This window comes from Colletes latitarsis, chromosome 4 (genome assembly GCF_051014445.1).
Source record: "Colletes latitarsis isolate SP2378_abdomen chromosome 4, iyColLati1, whole genome shotgun sequence".
In the NCBI taxonomy this organism is placed as follows: Eukaryota; Metazoa; Arthropoda; class Insecta; order Hymenoptera; family Colletidae; genus Colletes; species Colletes latitarsis.
This window is the reverse complement of record NC_135137.1, coordinates 25517958-25536595: the sequence shown is the minus strand read 5'-3', so window position 1 is coordinate 25536595 and position 18638 is coordinate 25517958.

Sequence of the window (18638 nt, the reverse complement as noted above, 5' to 3'; positions counted from 1 at the left end):
AGTCGTTCTATGACTTCACTACCTGTAGTAACATCGAAAACCGGTGCCAGATGCTTTATGGCGAGTCAGATACCGCAGGAACCATCTGAGCACCAAACGCTGACCTGATCCGCGGAAAACCCCACACGAGTGAAAATTATTAAAAATAACAGTTACATGCCGTCTCCCACCGACCAACTTCACTGCCAAACTGATTGGTCGGCACATTAGCAATTTTTAACCAATCTAAGACCGATGCTTCCTCCCATGGCCTTGGGTACGCCCATGGCGAGGTTAGCTACTTGGAGAACCTTGGCCCAAACAGCAGATCAAAATTGACACTTAAACGCAACACTTCAATATTATATTCTAGACTTTGTACATTTCGGCTATCCGACGAAGAATAAATGGTTATTGATGTTGTTACAATATTCGACTGATTGTGATTAACATATATTACCTTCCGTATCCCTCAAATATTCACTTGTCATTAAAATTGAACGTGTGAAGTTGAGCATATCAGAAAGTTTCTTTCATCAAATTAACATTAGTTTGCTCAATCCCTCAAAAAATATCCATACATAAGTTTTTATATTTTTCAAAAGGAAGGCACATAGTTTAAAAAATCAAAAACCGATATTTCGTATATTTCTGCACATGAAAGAAAGATATTTATATAGTCGATATACTGTATTCATTAAATGAAAATTATATACAATAACAAATATTGTACCTATTTCTACATGTATTAAATGAGTAGATGCAATTTTTGAAACATCTTACCTTTGATAAATGTGAATTTAACCAACTGCAATCATAAGTGTTGGCCTGCATTAGTAATAAGTAGTTGTCGCGAAGCGAAATATTTTAAGAACGGGACATTCTAGTACAAAGAGCATTTGAGCCCGACACAGGTAGTTGGCAAATGGTCGCAGCAATCAAGCATTTTTAGGACCGCGACAATCATTTTCGCGACCAGAACCGTCCCCATAAACCTAGAGTCCCTCGACAGCTGCACATCACGTGCTAAGTACCCCAATAAACATTACCTGCTAGCTATACGACCAAAATTTCCCCAAAATGTTTAAACATTCAAGCCACGCCTCAAGATTATTTTCTGATCCACCCTCGTCACAACCAACTAATAAGAATTCATCCATCTCACCTTTCCACAAAATAACTGCAACCAATCGCAACCTTTACCAAATCGAGAAGCGCGCAAACCCAACTCAGTCGACCAGATTCAACTCAACTTTTAGTCAGACAGTACGCTCTAAGATCTCGTCAGCTATCAGCTTTACCATTTGTAAAATAAAAGTGTTAACGAACATTACATTGTCATTGCTTCTTTAAGCAACCCCTAAATACTCATACAAATTTAAGTAGGCGTGTGAGGTACGCGTGCAAGAAAGCAAACGCGCATTTCGTTACGCGTACAATACAATAGTACTACCTCGTATATTTTATAGTATATTTTATTTCAACTCTTTCAAGTGGATTGTTGATTTGCCTTTCTAAAATAAATATAAAATAATGAAGTTTTTACTATATGCCAAGTATGAATATGAGCAATCTGTTTTTACTTTTACATATTTAAAATTACACGATATTAAGTGTTTATTTTAAGAAGTGAGTGTACATACAAAAATTCGTCAATATTAACCTATTGTTTGATCTTTAAGATACTATACTTTAGCACATTCACTATTCATTAATCCATATACATATTACACAAAGTAAGGTTTGGAGATAGAGAGGTCACTAAGGCAATCTGAATAGTTCAAGACATTATCATACTAGTGCGTAGAAGCAAGTTCCAGGGAGTTTTTAATTGTTATGCTTTCTGTAGTAAAGGATGAAATAAATTTATTTAAACCTAAACAAGATGAAGCGTTCAATTCAGGAGAAAGGAACACAGCAACGACACATCCGAGATTATGATCTTGACTCCCATCGGTAAAGAAAGAAATGGAGTTGAGTGATTTAGAATTCCAATTGTCCATAAAGGTGATATTGGGCTTAGGAGAGTTTCTAATAAGAGTTCCAAGCTCGATGTTCCAATCAGCTCTGGAGCATAAAACATTATAATTCATGGTATCGGAAAGAAAGTTACGTTCGAACTTGAGGAAGTCTTTAAGGGGAAGAAGAGAATTAATTTGAGATGGAATCATAAAAAAGGATTTTTGAAGTATGTTGTTCCAATGTAGAAATGTATGGAGTCCGGTTATTACTCTACATAAATCGCATTCTTTGTAGAATAACTTAGTGTTGAGGAATTTATTACACAGGAACGCAGCCCTATCCTGAAGGAACCATAACTTGGATTTCGGAGTACTAATTCTGTACCCCCAAAGCGAAGCTGAGAATCACATTTAGGAAAGTAGATAAAACAATTATATTCAATAATAGAATGTATTAGGCTTTTATATAGCGCAATTAATGTGCCTGGATCAGATCCCCATCTAATACCGGAGACAAATTTAAGAACATTAAGTTTACGAGAACATTTCAAACATGCTCAATTTGTCCTTTGAACGTGAATCGAAAGTCAAAGAAAATACTCAAGAATTTGATTGTAGGATTCGATGTAATTACGTTATTTTCTACCTTAAAAGTACAGAAGCTAGATAAAATTCCTTTTCTGTTGAATAGAATTAGAACTATTTTTTCAGGAGAAAGGGATAGACCTAATAAGTTTGCCCTATTACTGACTAGAGAAATAACACTTTCCATAGATTTTTGGATACAATAGGGATATTAGAGCGTGTAAAACGAGAAATATCACCTGCAAATTGAGAGATTCGGATATTAATGTCTAGGTTTTGAGTGATGTCATTAGCATATATTAGGTAAAGCAAAGGACTGAACACCCAATTTTGAGGCTCTCCTTTGTAAACTTTACGACTAACAAGTTGGCTAGAGTAGTCAATAAATGTAACATTGCGCTCATAAATTAGGAATTCGACGAACTTTCAAATGAGAGGAGAGCAGCCTAATTGAACAAACTTGGAAATAAGAATATCAGGGAGAACATGATCAAATGCATCCTTTACGTCTAGGAAGCAAGCAAGGACTTTTTTATTGGCAAAAACTTCTTCAATAGTCAAGGCAAGGAGTGCAAGATTGTCGTAGCAGGAACTACCAGCTCTAAAACCAGCCTGTGAAGAGGGGAAAAACCTTATGGACTCCAACCACCATTGCAATCTCTGTTTAATCATCATCTCGAGAATTTTACAGAGACAAGATGTGAGGGAAATAGAATGTACACCAACACCATCATTTTTGTAAATAAAAAAGGTGGCACTGTAGGTGGTAAAATATCCAACAGAATAAGCTTAATTTTGAAAGGAAGATGCGATATAAAAGTATACTCAATTTTGTCGGGACCAGGGGACGCCCTAGGGCTGCAACTATTGAGAGCACAGTTGAATTCTAAAAGGGTGCAAGGTTAACTAAGTATGAGATAATTTTGATTTGAGTTAACGGAGAAAGCATAAGGAATGGTAGGAACCAAAGGTGGACTGATCTTAACGATTGCCTCGTTGATTTTGGCAGAGCGCGTAGAAGAAGATCCCTTAGTGGGTTCAGTATCTGCTCATTTGTTTTTGAGTAGCCTGCATTTCTTCCAAACATAGAACGGATTTGTATCAAGATTAATACTAGCAGCAAAGATACGAAAATCATCAATTTTACATTTTCTAATGTATTTCCTCGCTGCCGTTTTGAGTTTCTTAAATTTTATGAGATCACATCACTTTTATGAAAATTTCCATTTTTTAAAAGCTACTTTTGTCAGGCGAATGAGCTTTTCACGTTTTTAGGACGTAAAAAGTCTGTATTGTTTTCTTCCAGTAAGGTTGTTTAAATATCGCATTAATTCAAAATATTTGAACATAGAATAAAATTCGTTAAACAGTGTTGTTTTCGAGGTGCGTAACCGACCAGAAGATTCTCGGTCGCTACGTCCGTTATGCGATACAGTACAAACTAGAAAAACCACGATTCTCGGATTTTTTTCAGAAAGTCACGCGATCGACCCAGTAACGTTCGATTTCGAACAAGCGGTTCAACGTACGAGTATGGAGAGAAGGTACGATTATATGTCGGACAGAGACGGACGATAAAGACGACGACAGCGCTGCTTCCTCCGCCTAAGCCTACATTTTAAACTGTCCGTGCTCGTCCGTCACTCTTAATCTGGATCTTGCCGTGAGCACATCGGTAAATGATCACGCTCCGTAGAATTTCCACGAACCTCCGAATAGTTCTGAGTTATTTGAACTTTTGTTGAGACACACAAACTCATTAGCTGATTCCCGTCGCGAGCACGTCGGTAATCGATCACGCTCCGTACGACGACTGGAGAAACGAATAGTTTCGAGTCCTTCGAACTTTCGTTACGCGGACAAACAACGTAAACGGTAGTCTTACTGGTTCGGATTGCGAGGCAATCCCATACCAGGAATCTACTCGTGATTCCGTTTTGTCGAATTAGCTATTTAACCGATTAGGTCGTGAATACGATCCGGTTAAAAGACTGCGAAACTCGTTGGTTATCAACGAGATTTCCCTTCAGCGATGAACTTAGGTTCACGTCAGCCTGACATTTCCACGTATTGCTGCAATCAGTGGTCGTGTAAGAGGTATCGAGAGTGACTCTCGGTCCTCACCTGACTAGTCGAACGGCTTTAAAACCCACCTATAGGGGCCTTCTTGGCGTATATACCCTGGGTGGACTTGCCACCTTCGAGTCGAAGCTTGGGACAATCCTTGCGCTCCCAGCATCCGGCGATCCGCTAGAGCGCTGTTCACTCATCGCCAGTGTGTACGGCCACTGAGCGTAGAACGCGACTCACATAGCGCCGTGGTGTACGTACTTTAATTGTTAGTTGCTACGTTCGCCGTTAAAGTACTACACCACGCCGTGCCCTGTACGCACTTACGAGGACGGTGAGGGGCCGAGGATTAAGCGACGTTTGGAGTCTTACAACCTCCATCCGTTGCCCTCTCCTACGACAGTCAAATCCTGCAGTCGTGGTAGACTCGAGATTGAATCTCGTCTTCCCAAAATTGCAATCAAACGTTTCTAAGTTTAAACGAAACGTGTACAAATATAGTCCACTCGCTTAGCTGCGTATCGTGACGGCTGAGATTCCCGCTCCTGCGTGCGACAAGTGCAAACCAGGAGCGTATGGAACAAAACTAACCCAGACACACAATGTGGCTAACGTTGTCAGGTATTTAACGCTTAGTCTTGTCTCTCTCTTTCTGTTCCAGAACAGCACGACACGAGCCATCAGGCCGAACGACGGGAGGGTTTTTCTAGATGTCAGCCAGACGTCTGAGTTTTTTCCCCAATTTCTTCTATCGATTGTAATTAAGAGTCAAGTTTAAAGAAATAAACGGCTTAGTCGTATAAGGCGACTAAGCGAAAATAAAATTCAAATTGCACCGCTTATTTTCTCAGCATTCCTTCCCTCGAGATCCGGATCACCGTTAGGCGAGGCGTTTAAACCTCCTCCCCCTAACAAAGGTGTAATAACGAAACCAATCGGTTCTTTTTGAGGAGAGTCGATAAGAGGTTTTATTGTATAATACTCTTTCAATACACAATTTCCCACTTAGGGGATAATGATCAGAGCTCTATCTGTCTTCTATAATTTAAGATTGATTTTATCGAAAATATCAGGGGAGGAAAGAGGTAAATCTAAATTGGAAAGCTTATGTCTATAAATATCTATATGAGTGACCGTATTATCATTAATAAGTATCAAATTAGAGTTATCTACAGAGTTAAGCGGTCTATCACCATTGAGATCGTTGTGAGTACAATTCCAAAACGTGCTATGTGAGATAAAGTTTCTGAAAATTATACAGGAACCGAGAGAATTAATCGAGAGAAACAGTTATTCCCATTCAAATTCCGAAACATTATGACCAAGGACCCTGCTAGGACAACTTCAGAAGAAATATTATGAATTTTAACTACCACAATTTCAAGATTGCTACTGATTTTACGTAAGTCATAAATAACGCTGAATTTTAAGGATTTTCTTATCAAAAAAATAAGTCCACCTCCAGGGCGAACGTTTCTATCAATACGAACCTCGTTGAACCCAGGAGGAAGAAATTTTTTAACTGAATATAAAAAAGTTTCCACCCCAAACAAAAACGTCCGTTTCACACAGTTTGATTTGAAGTTCCTCTTTACAGTTTGAAATACCTCGAGAATTTCAAAACGCTATTTTAAGATCCAGAAGCAGATTGGACTTGCAGATGTGTTGGTTGATAATGTAGAGCCGGCTCTCTAGAAGTAACGCATACCCGAGTCGAGGAGCAGTTCGAATTCGAGGTGCAATTCATAGACGATTAAGAATCCTCTAATGCGAAGGCCGTATTAGTCCAATCTACGTGTGATTTTAACTTTTTAATAACGCGTGAGATTCTCTCTTTTATAGCCCTTCCGTTTAGACGAAGATACATATCACGAAGCATTTGTATAAGGCGAGAGAAATCCGTGGTGACTGTTTGAGCCAGTTGAACGGTGTTGTTGCGCCTTTGGATTTAATCATAAAATCTCTATATTGGGAATAATTCGAGATATATGCATCAGGATGACATGAATGTACAGTAAGAACTGTAAGAACAGTAAGTACTGGCTCTTCATTATAGAAACGCATATGAATAAAAAAAAAACACAGTATTAGGTTAATTCTTTTTATTAATTACAACCATTAGATTTATAGTTTGAGAATATTACAAATATATTTATACTAATTAATTACAAAATGGAAAAAAATAATAAAATGCACATTAACCGCAATTTTCACTGGAACAAAAGTATTGGCACGCATGTAAATAAATAGTATATTATTATGTATTTTATATAATTTAATATTTTCTGAGTAATCCCTTATTGTTTATAACAGCTTTCAATCTGTCTGGCATGGAATGCACTAGTTTTTTTGTAATGTCAGGGCTTATTTTATTCCATTCCATCATCAATATTTCTTTACATTGTTATCTATTCGTTATATTATATTTTTTAATACATTTTCCCAAATAAGCCCAGAGATATTCGATCAAGTTTAAATCTAAGAATTGCAGTGCGGCTGGTAAGGAATGTGGGGTATTAAAAACTATCCATTCCGTACCAAATAAGCGGTATGTTTGGGGTCATTGTCTTGTTGAAAGACAAATTGCCTCCCAAGATTTAATTTTACCACGCTTTTTTTTATTATTTTTTAAGATATCTGAGTAGACATATTTGTCCATTATACTGTCCTTATTATAACATCTCCGCGTTTAACAGTGTTCTGAATGTTCTTCGGGTCTAGTTCGGTATTAGGCTGTCTCCAGACTAAAGTACATCATTTTGAAAAATATTAAATTTAGACTCATCAGAAAAGAGCACTGTATCCCAAAACCTGTTTTCTTTATTAATGTAATCATTTGTAATCTTTAATCTTTTTTCTTGATTAATTTTATTTATAGTAGGCTTTCGTCTAGTAACTCCTGATCGGTATCCTGCCTTGTTTAATATTCGTCAAATAGTTATTTTATGTATTTCTTTATTAAAACTTTCATGTATATTTGCCGCCATTTCTGACGCCGAACTAGATGGTTTTTCTTTGACAATATTATGTAAGCAGCCTTTAGGTTTGTAATGAATGAGTGCAGTTACATTATGTGAGAGTATCGATTAAAGGCATTGCCGACTATATGTGTGTGTTTCACGTGAAGTGTGCATTTAAAAATTATTCATTTAGTTAGTTAATCGTTTATTAATAATATATATAATATATATAATAAATGAATTGATTTTAATTATAAAAATAGCCCGAATCGACTAACAAACATAAAAAAGAACAGTAAGTAAAAGAGCTTTGCAGTGTGGCAAAGGGAATCTCTTACTGTAGCTCAATTTGGATATACATGTATTCAACGTTCATTGCAATAGTTTTCATTATGTTACGTTCAGTAACACTAAAACTTCCGATTCATCGAAATGATTCACACATTCTCCTAAATATGGCTTGAGATGGCTGATTTCGTTCAGGATATTTTTCGACATACAGTTCTAGCTCTATTGCATTTTTACGGTACTCATCATGAACTAAAAGCTTGTCAACTTTTTCATTATTATAAAATTTCATTCTTATTTTTATCTGTCTGATAATTACGCATAAACACCGAAGATACTTGAATATTGAACCACGAACACGATAGAAGATTGCAGATCAAGGTAGACGTTATCATATTGATTAACATTATTACGCAAACATTACTGCACTGCAGAAATATGTGATAAGATTAATTCTACAACTTGATCTTACGCAAGCAAAATTTTCAAGAAAGAAAGTTAAATTATTTGTTAGCTATTAGGTTTAGAGCTAATAAAGATTAATACTTTTTTACTCAGAATTCAGTATTCCTCCATATTTTGGTATAAAAAAATATAGCATTTCATTTTTAAAAACATACTCCATAGCGTATCGCTTATTAATAATAATTTCGTTAGTTACGTTCGAGTTAGCTTTCCGTACGGACCATTGTACTGAAATATTAAAGAAAAAATACCTAAAATATATTACAATTAATAACTTTTCTCTTTTTGCGCGCACTCAGTTTTTCAGGTCGACCACATCGCAAAGCACTTACAAAATTTTCTGTGTTAGAAAACCGTTTAATAATACTCCTAATTGTAAAACGACTTCTGTTCACTATATCTCCTATAAATGAGTATGAATGCCACTCATTAAACAAATTTAAAATAATTTTTCGCTCAGCAACAGTCGTTTCTTTTCCTTTGCGCTCTATTTTGCACGTTTTCACGTTAGTTTTTGTAAATAATTGAATAACGAGTAAACAAATAAATACTATCGAAATCAGAAAATTCCCCGAAAAGGAACAGTGTACCAACCTTATACAAATTTCATTCTAGATCCGACACAAAAGCATTTTATTTCAATGTGTCAATACTTTTGTTTAATTGAAAACTGTCGTTAATGTGCATTTTACTATTCTTTTTTGTTTTGTAATAAATTAAAATAAATATATTTGTAATATTCTCAAACTATAAACGTCCTAGTTATAATTATTAAAAAGAATTATACTAATACTGTATTTTTCCTTTGATTTATGTGCATCTCTATAATGAAGAGCCAGCTGTGCAAATACTTTTGTTCCTAACTATATGTAATAGGAGCTAACATTTAGTCCAAGCTGAAACGTAATTTAATACAATTAATGAATTTGTAAATCATTCTTATATATTGTTCATAATTTATTTGAAGACATTTATAAGTATGAACATAAAATATAACATAATTAAATTGCAAAACGAAGTAATTAACAAAACAATTAGATCCTAGTAGTATAAAATAATAATTTTTAAGAACAGGAAAATACTAATAACCCTTAATAATAATATTAAAAATTATGAAAATCGTATACATTAAGAAAAATAATAAATCTACTAAGGAAAATAATTAACAACAATAAATATAATTAGTTTTTGTTTACAGTCTTTGAATATGCATGTTCTTCTAAGGTGAAGAGGCAATTCAATTTGTAACATTCGAACCTCAATTATTCGACTGTCAGCCCCGATTATCCGAATAATTAAAAACACGGTGCAAGGGATAAGGACTAAACCTCTATTATCGGATCACGTCGGTTATCTGAATTGCCTTGTCCCCCAACGTGTTCGGATAAACGAGGTTCTACTGTATGTTTATAATAGGAATCGGAGCCATGCCCACTACTCCAATTTCGGCTACCAACGAGGAGGAGTCCTTTCTCTTTTTCTTCTCTGACGACTTGTTTAAAGATAAATCAGTCAAGGGCAGAACACCCCCAGCCGTCTCAGGTAATTCCCGATCATTGTTAGTGGTAGCTAGCTGCTGATTCCCATTGTGCAACGGAGTTGGAGAGGGACTCTCATTTGCCCTGCGTTTCTTATTCTTGCGTGCGAAACACTTAGAATCAGAAGAAATGGAAATCAAGATCGAGGTGTCGTCGAAACTGACTTGAAGTCTATCGGGTAGCTTGTTTAGATCCTCTGGGTGAATGAAAACTTGACGACGAAAGCTGAGAATATGAGAATACCCAGCTTTCGAGATCCCAGCCTTTATAAAAGACATCGGTGGAAGAACTCTGATATTTGATTTTTTCAAAGCATCTTCAAGTACTGAATGAGGGAAGGTAGGGAAAACCTTCGAAAGAATTATCCGTTCCGCATTTATCAAGAATGGTCCAATTGAAATAGAGTGACCTTGAATATTGATATTAATTTTTTCAGCCAAGATTTTATTTACCACGTGTTTGGACGATAGATACAGACAGATTCTATTATTTGAAATGCGGGATGCGAAAGAAATATTCTCAGGCTCAATAATCTTGCCTATGGCAATAATGTAGTCCTTGAAGGGAATATCATCGTGAGCGTCTAATACAATAGCCTGGTCATTGGTTGGGAAGCCTCCTTTTTGTGTAATAATTGCATTTTTCGAATCAGATACTGGGTATGAAGTAGCCTTTCCAACGGATGAACCTGTTGCCTCCATTTTCATTGAAAAATTCCTGTACTTAAGAATGTAACCTCACAACACACAGCCACAAAACAAGAGAGAAAGAAAGCACCACAGTCAAATACGTAGTATAGAGAAGCGCAGATACAACAGAACCTTAATCTACGTGACTCGAAGAAAAAAACTTGCGGAACGTCTTACTGCCATGAACGTTCGATCGCGATTGTACAGACAATATATACAGAGATAGAGTAGATAGTATCGCGCCGGGCCACGACTGCGATACACAGCCGAATTATCGTCTGTCGATGCTCGCTGATTTTGAAGATGATTCGTGAACCGACTTGGAACGGGAGCGGATCCTCCCTTCGAAAGCTATACGGTTTTGGAGCCTTCGATAGGTGATACCGGTAGACGGGTATTGGTTCAAAATTCAGAGGTCTTATGATAGGGCTATGGGCTGGCCTGCAGACATGACAATCTTGGCCTTGTATGCAGTCTGGTCACTGTTCCTTAGCATAAATCTAAGAGACGAGTTGATTTAGCCTCAACAAATTCAAATACTAGCCCTGTTCCCCACCAACATTCAGTATCTGATTCTTTGTTCAGAACAGATAGTAGCCTAACGGACCGTAGTTAAGGATTTTTAAATACTGTATAGCAGGTAGCCGGAAGAAAATGTAGCAATACTTTCAAGTGTTTGAATACTATTGCGCACCCATTTACATAAATTATTTTGTTCGTATGAATTAATTGTAATATTAAATAATTAAGAAACTATAATCTTGATATACACCCACATCATTTCAAAATATGAAGTTAAAGACGTAAAAGCGCTTTAACAAATCACTACAAATATCTTCGTTATTTATAAACATAGAAAAAAATGTTTTGAGTAAAACTTGTACTATTTAAAGAAGTAAATATAATGCGAAAAAGTATATTTTTATAAAACGACTTATAAAAAACATACAATTCAAAATTTTGTTTTTGTATCCTTATAAATCTTAAAAAGACAAATTCAAAGAGGTGCTAAATTGTATGATAGCGATACACTTTAGTGGAGAAAAACGATGTGCGATGTGCTACGTTTTCCCATTGTCCGATCAATTTCAGATTTTGCGTAGGTTATTTTTTCATCTAGTGTCACAATTTCCTGGAGTATCTAAAAAAAAATTCGAAAATCGAAAAATAATATATTATAACCGGTCAATGATACAAATTTCGCTGTCGGCAAGTATGAATGTTTATAAGTTCTGCCAGTCACTTCTATTATTTTGAAGGCCAATTTTGTATCACGTAATCGTAGTAATAATTATTTAACCCTTGATAAAATTATTTCTATTTAGAGACTTTGAAGCGACTTTACTTCTTTCTCTTTAATATGTTACAAAAAACATTCTTTATTACATTCATTTTATTGCCTTAATAATAGTTTTGACCTCAATTTCCTCCGTTTCGAGCAAATTCGAGTAGCTAAAATTGATGTTAAATTAAAGTTTAATGTACCCTGAATTAATATTCAGAAAACCACGGAGGTATTTTTTTTTTATTTTTTTTTATACTCAATTGAAAGTTGATAAATATTTAACATAAAAAATTGAAACAAACTCTTAATATTGTAAATGAATTATTTTTCATTTTAAAAGATACTATAGTACTACATATAACTTATAAAAATTAAATTAAAAACTCAAGCATTCGGCAAATAGCAAGTGTTAAAAAAAGTGCACCGAAAATTGTAATTAATTTCTGGCATCATTTTTTACAACAAATAGGTAAATTCAGCGAAAATAATGGATAGTATTATAATTTATATTCCTCCTGGTGCATAAAACGAATAACTTTTAACATTTAATTTCCAACAAGTTACGTCATAAATGTTTTTGCTGTGAAAGTTAATTTAAGCGAGATATATGTTTAATAGCTAGCGTCTACCACACCCCCCTGTCCTCCTTACTGGTATAAATTTTCCGATTTTATATAGCTGATATTTTAAATTAGTTTACCGTAGAAATACGTTCTAAATTTAATATCAAGTAATATCAAATTAAAGATTCAACCACATCATAGATTTCCACAGGACAGTGATGTTTATATGGCAATGTTTATTAACATGACTGATCTACTAGTTAATCGTATCTAATATAAGTGTTCGAAATGATATCCATTGACATTAATACAGCGATGCAATCTATTAACTAATGAAGAAACTGCAGTCTGAATAACATCCGCACTGAGTGTAATGCACGGTTTACGAATACGATGTTTAATATTCACAGGTGTTGATGGTGCTTCACGATATATTGAGTCTTTTAATATGCCCCACGGAAAATAGCCTAAAGGAGTAAGCACGAAAGCCACAACCAATCCATCCATTAGAAAATTTTCTATTCAGTACTTGCGAGACATTACGTTCGTAGTGTGTTATCGTATCGGATTTCTGTATAAATATTTAATTTTATGTATGAATTTTAGACTTTTGTTTATGTTTCCATTCGTGTACCTTCGTATTGGCATGACGTCCTGAGAACTTATTACAGTTTCATTTGGTGGCATATTACTACCTTCTGTTTTGACTAACGGTTTCTATCAATTCTTCGCAATGAGTAGATATAGTCTCATTTTCATTTAAATCGAGCCTAAAGACATAGGAAGAAATGAGTAACACAGCACATCATGATGATACTAATGATGTTAGTGCTATTTATAAGTGACATATGACTTGTATCGAGATCCATCCACCTAAGCCATAGTTAACTCTCAAGCACACAACTGGGTCTGTGAGACCTGAGGCCTTCGGAAAATGCATGATATTCCTATAAGGTATGATGAGGGGGTCCAAACCTGGTGGGGTGGGGAAAGTTCGAGACTTCTATCAAATATTCCACAACATGGTATCCTTAGTCCTTGTCAAGCTGCTGAAATACTAGGACCGCAACCTTAAAAGTGGGTCTGAGAAACCCCGTTGTGTCTCAACGTCAGAAAATCACTGCCGCGAAAAATACAAAGTTAAAGTAAGTACAATTATTAATAATTTAAATTAATTATTTGTGATGTAGAAAATGATAAAAATGTTTTGTTTTTCTAGTTTTTTTGCTAATACACGGCTGTGAACGACAAGCTGACTGTTTGTAGCAGCGTTCTTTTGAGAACAACGATTTACAAGGTAAGTAAGAATAAATAAAATCAATTAAACAAAATTAATATAAATAGAAAAGTTTCCACAAATGTATGTTTGGCTTGTGTCGAGCAGAATGGAAAGATACCACAAGCCAATGTGCCAAGAACATGCTGCTAAAGTCTGCTGCAATTGTGTTGACAATACTATATAAATTATATATTCTATGAATTATTTAGTAAATATTAATAAAGAATGTTATAGACCTTCATATATTGCACTTTTTCATTCTTTTAAATCTAATTTTCATGTAAAAATCTCTAACATTTTAAGATATTTACAACTTTTTCAGGTTTTTGTGGCCGCCATTTTTATTTGTCGGCTTTAATTTTTGTTTACAATTTTGTTCGTACTTAAATGATATTGTATTAAATACCACAAGCGATTACTTGCACTTTTTTTTTATTAAAAATATCATTTTTACATGTCAAAACGATCATGACGTAAACGTAAAAATTCATCTACTTTTATCCTACAAAGTAATTGTAGGTTTTGCAACAAGTCGTTTCAGCATATTTTTTTTTATGAAATACAACTCCTGATCTTTTCATTTTCATGTGGTAAAACCCTTTTATCTATTATCAATAAAAAGACATGATTTTTTGAAGAAAATGAAATTTCTGCAAAAATGTTTCATTTTATCTTTTACTTTTTCATAAATATCTTTACTGTACAAGCACATCCGGGAATTTAACCTGCACAGTGTTATTCTTAAATCTTTGGCGTATCGATTAAAAGAAGTCACTTGAATCCACGCAGTATAGTCCGAGATATAAGCAATTGAAGATACGGTGGGTCTCACGGACCCAGTTGTGTCTCTACGTAAGTACTTGGGCGTGTGTGCTTGAGGGTTAAGTACACGCGTACTCTGTAAATATTCAAAATCGATTTTCTCGACAACGAAGCCTCAAATGAAAAAATTTTATTCCTTATTTCCGATTTGTTTTTTCATGTAGAATCACCCACATGGCAAAGGGAATCTCTTACTGTAGCTCAATTTGGATATACATATATTCAACGTTCATTGCAATAGTTTTCATTATGTTACGTTCAGTAACACTAAAACTTCCGATTCATCGAAATGATTCACACATTCTCCTAAATATGGCTTGAGATGACTGATTTCGTTCAGGATATTTTTCGGCATACAGTTCTAGCTCTATTGCATTTTTACGGTACTCATCATGAATTAAAAGCTTGTCAACTTTTTCATTATTATAAAATTTCATTCTTATTTTTATCTGTCTGATAATTACGCACAAACACCGAAGATACTTGAATATTGAACCACGAACACGATAGAAGATTGCAGATCATGGTAGATGTTATCATGTTGATTAACATTATTACGCAAACATTACTATACTGCAGAAATATGTGATGAGATTAATTCTACAACTTGATCTTACGTAAGCAAAATTTTCAAGAAAGAAAGTGAAATTATTTGTTAGCTATTAGGTTTAGAGCTAATAAAGATTAATACTTTTTTACTCAGAATTCAGTATTCCTCCATATTTTTAAAAACATACTACATAGCGTATCCCTTCAAACCATGCAACTTTTGTGCAACACATATGTTGAAAATTATATTGATACACAAGTTGTGTGGACCATTCTGTATTTGAAGATTTAAAGACTTTTGTACTTCATAAAAACTGAAATTCATTTAATTGCTATATAAAGTCAGTGATAAAAGTAAGTGGACAGATGATGAAAAAAGATATCAATGAAATTTAACCAATATAGTATTGCAATTATATGTTTAAGTTTTATTTAATATTTATCCTTATAGTATATAGATTATTTGAATAACAATTAACATAAATATTAACAATCGGTGTAAACCCAAATTAGGTTTAAACAAAAAATTAAACAATTACAGAGAGACAGAAGTAAGTGGACACTACGAATAATTATTAATTAATATTTAGTATTGTCACCTTTTGCCGCAATTACGGCTTCTAATCGTCGCGACATACTGCTTACAATATTTCCTATGTAATCTTTGTCAATAAATTACAGAATAGATTAATAGAGTAATTAATATTAAATGATGATATTAATAACATCCATTTCTAATTTTTTTTTAATTCAGTAATTTGTAAACACTCTGTAACATTGTTAGCAACCACGATAGACACTATACATAGCAGAACGAATCGTATCTCAGTCGTTAGTGCGTAAAACACAGAGCGAATTTTTCAACTTGATTATATCGAAAACTAAATAAAAAATGTTATTCTTTTTATTTCTCTTATTTTTCCATACGGAATAACCTCCCATCCGCTTGTACATGTTATTCGAGAGCACCCTGAATAATTTCGATTTTCTAAAAGTGTATGTTTAACACGGTTTTAAAATAAGCTCTTCAATTTAGAAATACCCTGTACGATCTACCCTTGCAGATGATTTTTCCGGTACCCTCCTCTCGTGGCCCCATAACTCGAACTTCCAATCTATCACTAATATTTTTCAAAAGGAGGAGAAGGAGGCAGTTTTCGAGGATCACTGAGTTCCCAGAACATCTCGATGCATCATATCCGAGCGGGCAGTCAAGACGGAAACGTGATCTTCGTTCGGAAATCGAGGAAAGGGGCTAAATTCCTCGGAGGGAGTGGCACGTGCGCCAGATGTACGACGTCGAATATTCATATGTCATCGGGGGCCCTTTTATTTAGGATGCGGAAGTTCTCCTCGAGAGCATGAGCTGAATCGTATTAAATCATGATCGTGGAGCTTTCATCCCCTTGTTCGTGCGATTTTTAGCTCGTGCCATCGGGCGTTGGGCAGAGGACCATTAATTTTCATTAGGCGTCGACAAAACTCGCGCTACTCACGGGTCAGGCTTTTGTCGGGTTTTTGGTCGCGGTAGAACACTGAGGGTGAAACGTGGAACAAGATAGGAGCGCGATCTGTCCTCTCACCCCTATTCGGTCCTCTCTGTGTTGTGCACGGCAATTGCGGTGATCGCCGGTTTCTGCATCGCGATTAGTCAGATTGGAACAAAGCGTGACGTGTTTTACGATAATTCGGTTCGACGGCCAGTGGCGATGGGTTCGAGCGCAGTATACAGAGTGTCCCTTATTTTAACAGCCAAATTTTAGGAGCGTAATCTACAAGTGAAAATAAGAAAATAAATATTATGTAAAGTTTGTTTGTAAACGCTTTGTTACAAAGTTATAGACAAATATTGAACGTAGGAATTATGCACGTAGCAGCATAAAAGAAAGATTGCACGTATTTACGTTGTATATTACATTGTAAATATTTACAAGATAGCTACTTCTTGTCTTCTAATGATTCATTGAGACCACAGTAGTTGTACAGTAGATAAATAAACACACTCGAAGAACTAATTCATTGAATTAATAATTCAGTTGCTGACAATAAGATGTAGTACAATTCCGAAGAAATTCGAAATGCAATATATTTTATCTTATATCGACGTGAAACCTGTGTTAGTGCAAGAGGTGATCATTCGAAACGACAATTAAAAAATGTTCAACAATCTTCACACATTAAGCAATAATGTAAGTATACACAATTTTTTATTATAACCTTGTAACAAAGTTTTCACAGGCAAATTTTATATAACACTTTTTCCTTATTTCAACGTGTAAGTTACGCTCCTAAAATTTAGCTATTAAACTAGGAAACACCCAGTATATTCCGGGAGACTAACGAGAAAAGTTCGATGATTAATACAATTCTATTTTCACGAAACTTTGCACAAATGTTTATTAGATCAATTTAAAGACATTTAGGTTGGTGCTACTGTTGTAGTACTTTCCGGAGAGGGAATCAGTTGGATCGTGATGAAAAGATGTTTGCTTTTAGTTATTTTAATAAAAATTTGGTGAACCAAATAAGTTAAAGAATAACGCATAGTTTATCAATATAATGAACAACTTACATAAACTTTTTAAACCCAAATTACAAATAGTTATGATAATAATGACATCGGCGTGAAACATCTCTTTATTAATTTGTTGAAATTGCCTATATTTAAACTCAAGAATCATTGAAAAGAAACCGAAAAGAAACGGAAGAAAAATGTAGTAATTAATATTTATACAGTAAACCTAAGAAACGTTATAAAAACCAACATTAAAACAATAATACCATTTAAGAAAAAACAAATACATTTTCTCGCTTTTTTCCGAAGTTTGTAGCAAAAATAATATTGCTCTCACAAAAATTGTTTATTTTGTAGCGCTTGAACCGTTTCTTTCTATATATTGTCAGCAATTCTGAAATATCACGTTCTAATAAAAACACCTTCATAGTTTTTACTATAATTATTTTATATTATGCGTTTACTTGTAGCTAAACTCTCTCTTCATGAAAATCGACATTTAAAGCCGAATGATCTGTTTCTCCGAATATCAGTTGAGCGAATCCCTTTTTCACTTTCATAGCGCGCTCTAGGAGCCGATTGTTTATTATATCCGTGATCTTTTTTCATTCTGGCTTTATTTTAAATCCCATTCTCAACATTGTTTTTAGAGCTGCATAATAACCTTCGTCAAATATGCTAGTAGTGAAAAAGAAGGTAATTCTATGATCTTGAAACTGCTTTAAGCTAAACGCCAAATATTTGCATTGAAAAGTTCGTTTGAATTCCGAATCTACCAGTTTAGGCACCACTGCAAAAGATCTTTTCATGATCGATCTTCATGTACAGAGGCTATTCGATAAATCCGTGCAAAATCAGAAAGGAAATGCTACTGCCATTGAATGGTTGACGTATTTAGGTATACATGTAGCAACTTTTAAAGGATCGCATATCAAACACGTTAATTAGTTTGTGAGTTCATTCGTGATGGCTACAAAATTCACATTGTACTACAGTCAAGATGAATAAATCTATTCAAAAGCTCGGAAATAATTAACTATAATTGAACAAAGTTTTATTGATAGTGCTAGAAAGTTTCTAAAGAGTGTAT